The sequence below is a fragment of the Pseudorca crassidens genome, chromosome 17, assembly GCF_039906515.1.
Source record: "Pseudorca crassidens isolate mPseCra1 chromosome 17, mPseCra1.hap1, whole genome shotgun sequence".
Lineage (NCBI taxonomy): Eukaryota > Metazoa > Chordata > Mammalia > Artiodactyla > Delphinidae > Pseudorca > Pseudorca crassidens.
Genome location: NC_090312.1, coordinates 20,108,866 through 20,121,415, shown reverse-complemented (window position 1 = coordinate 20,121,415; position 12,550 = coordinate 20,108,866). Strand labels below are relative to the sequence as shown.

The 12,550-nt window shown below is 40.9% G+C and overlaps 1 long non-coding RNA gene across 1 annotated transcript; it reads left to right on the top strand.

The window, feature by feature from the left end:
* The first annotated feature begins 1,505 nt into the window (after positions 1-1,505).
* Positions 1,506-12,077, top strand: LOC137209937 (uncharacterized). Its single transcript, XR_010936190.1, has 3 exons — positions 1,506-6,205; positions 9,358-9,485; positions 10,884-12,077. It is a non-coding gene; the product is annotated as an uncharacterized lncRNA (long non-coding RNA).
* The last annotated feature ends 473 nt before the right edge of the window (positions 12,078-12,550 follow it).

The following is a 12,550-nucleotide window of genomic DNA, read 5'->3' as shown; positions in this document are numbered from 1 at the left end:
ATTACAATCACCACAATTCTCTCTTCCACAGAATAGGGATATTATCTTTGCCCTAAAGGACCTTAGGGCTTAAAGAATAGAGTGAACAAACATAGGAAGCTATTTCCAAGAGTCCAAAATTTTGATCTCTACACTTGAGAAAAAGAAGATCCAAAAATACATTTTGAGACACTGGAATGAAATATCAAAAAGCACAGTTTTTAAAGAAGCTTGAAAATATTTCTTCTGGGGTTTCTAACCTTAAACACCCTTGCATGGAGATATTTTATAAAAAGTGCAGGGCAGGGGGTAAATATATGTTTGTGTCTCCATCTTTGAAAGTGTAAAAGAAAAAATACCTAAGCTCTTCTTTCCTCAGATAATCTATGTTACTGGGGACGGGATGAGCATTACACTACTGCTCCTTTTAAAAAGTTTTGTTGTAAGTTTTCCTCATTCTTACATTTTCAAAAATTCAGTAGCTCCGTATGCACTAATGTCCAGGCCTCATTGATTCATGCCTGTATGAATTATGAAGATAGTATTTGGAGGGTGAAATTATACATGAAAAAAGGATGTGTTCCTTTGATCACCACAAACAATCCCTCAGTTCCATATGGAGAGGAATAATGTGATATCTGGGCCCTGGTACGTAAACACCTTACACTGGAAATCTTTACTGTCAGACTGTCTGTAATCACTCCAAAGTGAATCAGCTATACGTATACATATATCCCCATATCCCCTCCCTCTTGCATCTCCCTCCCACCCTCCCTATCCCACCCCTCTAGGTGGTCACAAAGCACCAAGCTGATCTTCCTGTGCTATGCAGCTGCTTCCCCTTAGCTATCTATTTTACATTTGGTAGTGTATATCCGTCCATGCCACTCTCTCACTTTGTCCCAGCTTACCCTTTCCCCTCCCTGTGTCCTCAAGTCCATTCTCTGTGTCTGCGTCTTTATTCCTGTCCTGCCCCTAAGTTCATCAGAACCAATTTTTTTTAGGTTCCATATATATGTGTTAGCATACGGTATTTGTTTTTCTTTTTCTGACTTACTTCACTCTGTATGACAGACTCTAGGTCCATCCCCCTCACTACAAATAACTCAATTTCGTTTCTTTTTATGGCTGAGTAATATCCATTGCATATATGTGCCACATCTTCTTTATCCATTCATCTGTCGATGGACACTTAGGTTGCTTCCATGTCCTGGCTATTTTAAATAGTGCTGCAATGAATATTGTGGTACATGACTCTTTTTGAAGTATGGTTTTTTCAGGGTATATGCCCAGTAGTGGGATTGCTGGGTCATATGGTAGTTCTATTTTCAGTTTTTTAAGGAACCTCCATACTGTTCTCCATAGTGGCTATATCAATTTACATTCCCACCAACAGTGCAAGAGGGTTCCCTTTTCTCCACACCCTCTCCACCATTTATTGTTTCTAGATTTTTTGATGATGGCCATTCTGACTGGTGTGAGGTGATACCTCATTGTAGTTTTGATTTGCATTTCTCTAATGATTAGTGATGTTGAGCATCCTTTCATGTGTTTGTTGGCCATCTGTATATCTTCTTTGGAGAAATGTCTATTCAGGTCTTCTGCCCAGTTTTGGATTGGGTTGTTTGTTTTTTTTAATATTGAGCTGCATGAGCTGCTTGTAAATTTTGGAGATTTAATACTTTGTCAGTTGCTTCATTTGCAAATATTTTCTCCCATTCTGAGGGTTGTCTTTTCATCTTCTTTCTGGTTTCCTTTGCTGTGCAAAAGCTTTTAAGCTTCATTAGGCCCCATTTGTTTATTTTTGTTTTTATTTCCATTCCTCTAGGAGGTGGGTCAAAAAGGATCTTGCTGTGATTTATGTCATAGAGTGTTCTGCCTGTATTTTCCTCTAAGAGTTTGATAGTGTTTGGCCTTACATTTAGGTCTTTAATCTATTTTGAGTTTATTTTTGTGTACGGTGTTAGGGAGTGTTCTAATTTCATTCTTTTACATATAGCTGTCCAATTTTACCAGCACCACTTATTGAAGAGGCTGTCTTTTCTCCATTGTATATTCTTGCCTCATTTATCAAAAATAAAGGACCATATGTGCGTGGGTTTATCTCTGGGCTTTCTATCCTGTTCCATTGATCTATATTTCTATTTTTGTGCCAGTACCATACTGCTTAGATTACTGTAACTTTGTAGTAGAGTCTGAAGTCAGGGAGCCTGATTCCTCCAGCTCCATTTTTCTTTCTCAAGCTCGCTTTGGCTATTTGGGGTCTTTTGTATTTCCATACAAATTGTGAAATTTTTTGTTCTAGTTCTGTGAAAAATGCCATTGGTAGTTTGATAGGGATTGCATTGAATCTGTATATTGCTTTAGGTAGTATCATCATTTTCACAATGTTGATCCTTCCAATCCAAGAACATGGTACATCTCTTCACCTGTTTGTATCATCTTTAATTTCTTTCATCAGTGTCTTATAGTTTTCTGCATACAGGTCTTTCCTCTCCTTAGGTAGGTTTATTCCTAGGTATTTTATTCTTTTTGTTGCAGTGGTAAATGGCAGTGTTTCCTTAATTTCCCTTTCAGATTTTTCATCATTAATGTATAGGAATGCAAGAGATTTCTGTGCATTAATTTTGTTTCCTGCTACTTTACCAAATTCATTGGTTAGCTCTAGTAGTTTTCTGGTAGCATCTTTAGGATTCTCTGTGTATAGTGTCATGTCATCTGCAAACAGTGACAGTTTTACTTCTTCTTTTCCAATTTGGATTCCTTTTATTTCTTTTTCTTCTCTGATTGCTGTGGCTAAAACTTCCAAAGCTATGTTGTATAATAGCAGTGAGAATGGGCAATGTTGTCTTGTTCCTGATCTTAGTGGAAAATGGTTTCAGGTTTTTCACCGTTGAGAACGATGTTGCCTGTGGGTTTGTCATATATGGCCTTTATTATGTTGAGGTAAGTTCCCTCTATGCCTACTCTCTGGAGGGTTTTTTATGATAAATGGGTGTTGAATTTTGTCAAAAACTTTTTCTGCATGTATTGATATTATCGTATGGTTTTTATCCTTCATTTTGTTAATTTGGTGTATCACATTGATTGATTTGCATATATTGAAGAATCCTTGCATTCCTGGGATAAACCCCACTTGATCATGGTGTATGATCTTTTTAATGTGCTGTTGGATTCTGTTTGCTAGTATTTTGTTGAGGATTTCTGCATCTATGTTCATCAGTGATATTGGCCTGTAGTTTTCTTTTTTGTGACATCTTTGGTTAGTTCCTTTACTCTTAACATGACTTCTTCCACTGACATCCAATGATGAAGAGTAAAATGCAATTCTACTTTATTTTGTGCAAAGATCACTGAAAGTAACCCCACCCTCATTTAGGCTTATGTGCTCAATGCCCATAAAGGACTTTTGTTAAGCCTTTGATCTAGAGAATCTCCTTCCCATCAAGTTCAATAAAGTCCACTTTAACTCACCAAAACCAACCAAATTGATTATCTAACTGGTATCCCAGCTTCAGGAAATATTTTTCCTAGAAGAATGCCATTTTTACAGTTATACTTCTAGCTTGGGTCTCAAACACTTCTCACCATACTCCTACTAGATGATCTCAGCTGAAGCTGCTGGTTGTGGTAAAGGATAATGTGGAAAATACTCTGTTCAGTGGCAAGCAGAAGAAGAACCTGGGATACCCAATGGACTTTAGAAACCTCAAGGAATTAAAGCTTTGAGACTTCATCATATTTGATCATTTTCTGTACCCCAGCTCTTCCAGGGCTTTCCTCAGAAATCTCATGTTTAATGAATTCCCTCTAACTTAAAGATTCCTGGTGGGCATTGAGGTTTCTGGCCATGGCCCCATCACCTGCGTGATCAGCAACTCCATGTACTGCCTTTTTGATTACTATGTGATCTGGAGAGGTGGAGGTTTCTGCTCTCTGCTTCCCTGTTCTATTCTCAGCGTCCTACCTTTCTGCTAAACTTGATCTCTCTAGCTATCCTAGAGTTAGTCTCTAATAAAGAAGGGTTAATCTCTAATAAAGAAGAGTTAGTCTCTAATCTATCTCCTTTTGAATCCATCAGCATAAATTCCTCTTTTTTCTCATCAAAGGAATGTGCCCAATAAGACTTTTATTCTTTTACCACCAGGTACCAGGCTTAGCATTAGCCTACTCTGACATGAGGAGAGTGCTGTATTATCCTTGTTTCCTTTCCTCCCATATAAGTTATTAGATCATTTTTACCATCTAGCTCGTGATGCTAAACGTCTTAAACCTAGATCAGAGAAATCAAGGATGAACCCAAAGACTGAAGAAATAAAACTCATTGATACTTTATTAATTAGGAAGAGTGATATCCACCAAATTACACATCTGAGCAAGTTTCCTTTCTATTTCTCACTAAGAATCACTCAAAACAGTGGTAATACTCAGCACCCCACATGAGGAGAGTAATGCAGTATGTCTGAGAAGTCCTGAGCAATCAAGCTTCTTTGTCTTCAAAAGACCTTGTCAGGGCTTCCCTGGTGGCACAGTGGTTGAGAGTCCACCTGCCGATGCAGGGAATGCGGGTTCGTCTCCCGATCCGGGAGGATCCCACATGGCGCGGAGCGGCTGGGCCCGTGAGCCATGGTCGCTGAGCCTGCGCGTCCGGAGCCTGTGCTCCGCAACAGGAGAGGCCACAACAGTGAGAGGCCCGCGTACCGCAAAAAAAAAAAAAAAAAAAAAAAAAAAAGACCTTGTCAGAAACAACATATGCTATTATATAACAATAATTCTGCAAATCAGCAAGCCATGTCATATATGCCTAAAGACCAGGTTCTAGACCTTGAAATTCTCTGCTAGCAATTTAAATTTTTCAGTTTACTTGAGTCTGTATCATAACACATAGACATGTCCCATTCATCTTATTTTAGAGACTTTCCATGGGCAGTCCTGGCCAGAGTCCCCCACAGAAATCCTGGGTGTAGAGCTGAGATTTGAAGGTACAGAAATGGGAGAGGTTGCTTTGGGTAAGAATGTTGAGTGAGGAGAGCAGATATCCGAGGCCTGAGATCTAAGTTATTCTAATATTTAAAGGTTAGGAAGAAGGATAAGGGTAGGTTTCTTAAGGTTCATTGATAAAGGGTGGGCAGAGAGTAGTAGTAGAATCAGGAACATTTCAGGAAAGGAGCATCAAATTTATTGAATGTCTCTGAGAGTTCAAGTACAAACAGTTAAAAAGCACCTATTGGATTTGTCAACATGAAATCCTAAAGGAACTTAGCAAAAGTCTCAATAGTATGGGGGAGGCAAGAGACAAACTAGAGCTGGGTTGATGGGGAAATGGGCTGCAAAGAAGTAGAGATAGTATATACAGGTAATATTTTCCAGAAGCTTTTCAGTAAAGGAGAGTTGAAGCAATCCAATCAAGAATGGAAGTTGGACATTGTCAATCAAAATAATAGTAATAACTAATATAATTTGAGTGCTATGTTAAGCATTTTTTATGTGGTTTCAATTTAATCCACAAATCAACCCTATGTAGTACATACTATTACTACCTCCATTTACCTATGAATAAATAGAAACACAGAGATTAAGTAGCATCTCTAAGGTCCATTGCTGGGCCTTAGAGCTGGGATTTCATTGCAGGCAGTTCAGTTCAGTGCTTTCATTGTTAAATCACTACACTATTCCATCTTACCATATGATAATGGGCATATTTCGAAAGTCCAGAGTTTCTGCTATGGCTTTGCTACCTAGGTTCTAGATGAATTTCACAACTCACTCAGTTTTTCTGGGCATGTTGTCAGCATGTACAACACACTTATTGATGGATGTATGGAGAAGAGGAAAAACTGTACAAACACATTCCTGTTTCACAACACCTCCATCAGTCCTGAATAGGTTTGAAACTTAAGAACATATTGTCCATGCCTCAAAAGGAACAAACAGATATTTCAAGAATTCTGAAGACTACTCTTTTTTCTGTCCCTCAGAAGGCAAGGAAAATTACAGCTTCACATAAAGGAAGTGACTAATAGAGACAGAGCGTTCCAAGGGGATCTGGCGGAAAGCACTTAAAGTCAGACATGAGGAAGTTCCTGAAAAGAACCTTGAGAAGCAACTGCTCTGATCAAGAGGAGGAAAAATGACATAATTGGGGTCCCGTGGGCTGAAGTGATGTGATACTGGGATGCAGTGTGGCAGGAAGATAGAGAGCTCAGGGGTCTTCTTAAAGGACACTGTGAGTGCCTCTGGGGGGAAGTGTGGCCGTGTGGGTCCCCCTTAGTGAGGACATTGGGTCCTCTGTTTGGGATTCTGAAAGCATTCAGGTCCCGCTGCTGTAGAGAGTATTCTAGCCTGGAAAAACTACTCCCTATCTTCCTCTTTTATTTCTGTGATGTATATAGTGGGATATGCTGTTTTTATTTAATTTTAAGAATGAAATATCACTTGTTCCATGATGGCAATAATATTCTAGCCTTTGCAGTTCTACATCACAGAAATCTTGCCTCCAATCCTGTCCTGTACTCTTGTAGTCCTATGGGATAAAGTCAAGAATTCATAATATAACATGCTATGAAACTTAGATACTTGATGAACGAATATGCAATCTTTGTAATATGGCTTCTGCCTACATTTTCAGCCCCTCCATTCACCACCCCTTCTAAGTACACACCTCCAAATCTGCACATGGACTAGAAGTTTCCACAGCATTTTCATCTCTCTGATTTGTGTATGTTGCCTTTGAGTATTTTTCCCTATTGTCTGCTTAGCAACTTTTCACTCATCCAATGAAACGCAACTTATACATCTCAGCTTTCTAAGAGACCCTCAGGGGTTTCTTCCACTGTTCTCTCTCCACACAATTCTATATGTTCCTGTCAGGACATTTCTGTTGAGGCCAGGGATTATACCACATTCATCTTTGTAGCACAATGGCTGAGGAAAATATCTAGGATATAATGAGTAACCAGTATATGTTGGCTCAATAACTACCTTATAAAGGGTGAATCCAGGAACAGAATTCAAAGTCTCTTGGTGTACCTTGGTCCTACTATGTTCAGAGCAGCACTTTAGGACCAAGGGGTGTTTTATTCAGGGTCCTTATGGGAAAGAGATGGCACATGCAAATGAGGTGATTGAGAAGCCTTGAAAAGGGAAATTTTACAAAGGTGTAGACAGAGTTAAAGGAAACCACCAAGAGGTGATGAAACATGTAGGGTAGTAACAACAGGACCTGTAGGACCAATGTGAGGAATGGGTTACCAGACCTGGAGAGAGCTCATGGGAGAGCTACCCAAGAGGACCTGTGGCCTTAGAGGTAGGAAAGCAACCTGCTGCCAGGTAGGGAGAGAAACCAACAGATCATTAGCTGACTAGCATCTCCTACTGCTTCCTGTTAACCAACAAGTACTTCCCATTGGCCAATCCCAACCAGAAACCAGAGAGTAAAGGATCCAGTTGTTGTAGGCTAAAAGATTCAACCTCCCCAGTCTCTAAACGTGGTGGAGCCAGGTAAAGATGTAGTTGAAGGGCGAACAAAAATATCTAGCACAGAGACCGGAGTCCAAGCTTTCTTCTTCAGCAAGCAGAGGCTGACAATGCCTATTAGGGATTTTAGGAACTAAGATAAGATAAGGAAGTTGGAAGATCATTGGAATTAGAAAGGCAGCAAGCAGTGGACAGCCAGGATTAATACAGACAGTTCTACTAAAGCATCAGAATAAAGAGATAGGCAGAATGCTGGATACAATTTGTGAGGCAATGGGACATGAACCCAGGATTGAACAGGAAATTTTCAATGAAAATTAGAAGGCGGGGCCAGGAGACACTCTCTAAAATAAAAGAGTGCATTGTAGGGACTTTTCACAAAATGTTTACAGATTTATTCACAGGAGAAGAAGGAGCCACTAAGTCTACAGAGCTGAGTTTGGCATATGCAAAGGGGACTAATGTATGAGTCCTAACTTTAGGAGCGTTCTAAATTGCCAACGCAAAAGGGTCAGATGGAATTCAAGTGTGCCGTCCACCCCTTGGCATATCCTGGCTTCTCAGGTCTTGGAGGACACTCTTATGATCCCCAATCCTTGAGCACTATTTTTTAAAAATTCCACAAGACCCTGAAACTCTTTGCTGTCATGGCCATCGTGCTTATAGAATGGAAATGTCTATATACAGTTATATGTTTAAATTCTTCAAAAAGTTACCAATAAGTTCGTTATCATGAGTCTATTTTAATTCTAATTAAAACTCAACACACAGGTCAACTCAAAACTTTATTCTCAATCACAATCAGCTCAATCAAGCAAACGTCATTTGTGCAAGTAGTATGGTTACTCTAGAAATGTGTTTCCCCATTCCCTCTGCACCACCACTTCTGGGCTTATAGCTCTCCCTTTGTACTTCTTTGGGCCAGAATATTTTAACAGCAAGAAAGAGAAACTCAACTCAGACTAACTGAAGTAGGGAAGGAAAGTGGGAAACATAGGGCTATAGCTGGATTGTGCTACAGCTGCCTTCTCTGGGTTCTCCTTGTCTTTGTCTCCTTACAGACTCTCATCCCATGATGCAATGCTGGTCACTTGTAAGCCTCATGTTGATTCTCATTCTTCCTTTTCACTGACCTCAAGGAAAATACAGTGTGTCTTCCTGACTGGGACACAATGTCCTGTTGTTGTCCCCAAGTAGCTTGGTTTGGTCTTATGCCCTCCACTATGGCAGAAGAATAGGTGGGATGGGGCAGGAGTAAGTAACAATTCCATTAACTCATGGAATCTCTTTCTGTGTGTCTCTCTTTTTTTCTTTCTATATTTTGATTTATCTATCTATCTATCTTGAAATACATCTGTCTTTGTATGGAGTAATACTATTTTGAATTATGTTGATTTGAATTGGACTGAGGGGCTGAATAACAGAAAGGAAAAGAAATGAAAAGGGGTAAAGGACATAGCTGTGCTATTACTCCACCTTCATTTCACCTGGGAGACATCATACATCACAATAAACCCCAATTCCTTGTAAGGAACATTCATCCTTAAAAGTCCTAGACCTGAATTTTGTTCTTCTACCCAGTGACTTAAGACCAGTGGGATTTTAGATATAAATATCTAAAGGAGGCACCAATATCCATCCTGCTAAATTGTAAAATGCCTCCTACACCCCTTCTCTCCTTCTGTTCCCTCTCACCTCCCAGTTTCTCAGTTAACTAAGGCAGGCAGAATTGTCTCTGCCAAGTGATTCAGCCCAGGGAAGCTGAAGTTTGCCAATGCCGCAAAAATACATTTATTTGCAGTTCTATAGCTCATCTCAAAAATTCATCTAAATGTCGCAATCTCATCTACAATATAGTGTGTTTATTTTAATATAAAATAATGTGCCTACCGGCTGTTTCAGGAAAACTGGCGGCAGAGAAAAGCAGACCGCATTTCTCCTTCCCACCGTACCTTTGTGGCATACGGCTTGGAATACATCAGTCCAATAAGCAAGACTGTGCTACTGTCTCACATGGAAACCAAAGTTGGGTAAGACCACGGGGATATGATTGCCAGCTGGAAATCCATCCGATTGTGCAGTATCACTTTCACATTTACTGAAATTTTAGTTGCTCTGAGTGTTTTGACAATTACTAGACATTTCCCAGATGAGGAACTAGCAATTATTGCAACGGCCATGAAGTATTTCAAGTTGTTATAATGTTCATGGTGATCTTATTATCTATTTATTTTTTTATCAAGTTGACATTTTTGAGGTGAAAAAGGCTCTTTCTATGATTTAAAGCAGCGTATGGCTATTAAATTGACACATTATACCTGGCAATTTGACAGGGCCATCAGCCAATTCAAGAATCTAAAATTGTTCAGGCTGCAAGAATAAATGCATGTGTGCCCTTTTATTCTGCTGACCTACCACTCTCATTCTGCTCCTGGGGGGAATGCATTTGACCATTGTACCTTACCACCCCTGGTTCTATCTGCAAGGAAGTTCCTCCTGGTTATTATTCTCCTTGGCCATATCTGATGTGGGTCTTAGAGACCACGCCTTCTTTGGGGGTTAAATAGCCTTTGAAGCTTGACTCTTTTCCTCAAAACTTTGGGACCTGTGGGTTGTTTTAGGTCTCATCCAGTCAAAGGATTTTTTTTAAGCCAGAGTTGTGTTTTCTTTAACAATGCAATTCCTTAAAAAATTAGTAGACTTCTGATCTTGCTTTAGGTTCCATCAGCAACCACATACAAAATTCTTTATAGGAAGAATTTTCAAGCCTGATGTATTTCTCTGCTTCCTTGTTCTGTGCCTGTCCCATCCCCTCTCTCTGAGGCTCTCTGGAACTGTGTTTGGGAAGTCTACAGTCTTCATCTGTCTTTGCTCAGATTAATTTATTCATCTCAGAAATTTTATTAGACCTTTTCCTTGAATGTCTTCTGACATCTCATCTTCTTTAATTATTTGGCATCTTCTGACATAGCAAGACCCCAATTTCTGCACTCTACTCTCTTTCAATTCTATTTATTACTGACCAGTTTTTTTTCCAATTTTTTTTGGTAATAACCTTGCCAAAGGCAGCCAATAATAGCCGATAGACACTAGTGGTCTTTTATTCATCCATTTCTCCTAAAACTACAAGTTAAATGTTCCTATTCTGTCTCCCGAGTTACTAAAAGCAACAGTTATTTCCAGTTGCTCTTCCACAGTATTAAAAGAATAGCTAGTTTCTCATATATCCTAGCCTTTGATATGGACCTTCTTGATGCCTAACAATGAAGCCAATGTCATATAATTGATTTTAAAGCAATCTGATTCAAAATACCAATTTCTTTATTAGTCAGGATACATCAAGGTACGTGCAAGTAAATGTACTCTCAAATCATGGTGGTTTGATGTAATAAATGTTTCTTTCTCATTCATATTATCATTGAAAACAGATTTGGGAGTCCGTCTCCATCTCTTGGTGGTCCCATGTGGAACCCCTGGCTTCCTAGTTGCCAAAAGAGAGAGATCTGGAGGATCTCAAAGGATGATCTTAAAGGCCAAGCCTGGAAGGAAGTTTACATCATTATTGCCTACATTCTTCTGGCCAGAGCTCAGTCATTGGGACTTATCTAGTTTCAGGGCAATCGAGGAAATGTAGCCTTTCTGTGTGATCTGGAAGAGGAAAATGTAGTAAACACATAGCATTTTCTCTGCTACCTGCGACTACAAACTTGTAGTTAAGTGTAATGATTCTGATCTTACCATATAATGGCCATGGGACATTGAGCAAGTTACTTAACCTCTGTGTGCTTCAGTTTCTTCCCCTGTAAAGTGGGATTCATGAAAGGGTAACTACATCAGACGGTCATAGGTTTATATATATATATGTAAAGTAATTAGAAAAAGCCTGGCATACAGTAAGTGCTATGTAAGGTTATATAGCAAGTTGTTGAAATGCCAGTAGAGAGCACACCAGGATAATTAGCAAATGAGCCATTTTATTTAATTTATATTTTTAATACATTTATTTATTTATTTATCTTTGGCTGTGTTGGGTCTTCGTTGCTGTGTGCAGGCATTCTCTAGTTGCGGCGAGCAGGGGCTACTCTTCATTGCGGTGGCTTATTTTGTTGCAGAGCACGGGCTCTAGGCGGGGGCTTCAGTAGTTGTGGCTCACAGGCTGTAGAGCACAAGCGCAGTAGTTGTGGCGCACAGGCTTAGTTGCTCCACGGCATGTGGGATCTTCCAGGATGAGGGATCGAACCTGTGTCTCCTGCATTGGCAGGAGGATTCTTAACCACTGTGCCACCAGGGAAGTCCCCGCAAATGAGCCATTTTATAATAAGTCTATTTGACTGGAAAGACAGATATTTAAAAACCCCAGCCCAAGCTGAGGCTCCGCCTTTGGTCGGATCGGAGGGAGGGGACTGGGGTTGGCAGCGTGAACACAGCCTGAAGGGGGCTAGTGCGCCACAGCTAGCCGGGAGGGAGTCCGGGAAAAGGCCTGGAACTACCGAAGAGGCAAGAGACTTTTTCTTGCCTCTGTTCCCTGGTGCGTGAGGAGAGGGGATTAACAGCGCCTTTTAAAGGAGCTCCAGAGACGGGCGCAAGCCGCGGCTATCAGCGCGGACCCCAGAGTCGGGCCTGGGATGCTAAGGCTGCTGCTGCCGCCACCAAGAAGCCTGTGTGCAAGCACACGTCACTATCCACACATCCCTGGGAGCCTGTGCAGCCCGCCACTGCCAGGTTCCCGTGATCCAGGGACAACTTCCCCGGGAGAACGCACGGCGCGCCTCAGGCTGGTGCAACGTCACGCGGGCCTCTGACGCCGCAGGCTCGCCCCGCATCCGTACCCCTCCCTCCCCACGGCCTGAGTGAGCCGGAGCCCCCGAATCAGCTGCTCCTTTAACCCAGTCCTGTCTGATCGTGAACAGACGCCCTCAGGCGACCTACACGCAGAGGCGGGGCCAAATCCAAAGCTGAACCCCAGGAGCTGTGCGAGCAAAGAAGAGAAAGGGAAATCCCTCCCAGCAGCCTCAGAAGCAGCGGATTAAAGCTCCACAATCAACTTGATGTACCCTGCATCTGTGGAATATCTGAATAGACAACGAATCATCCC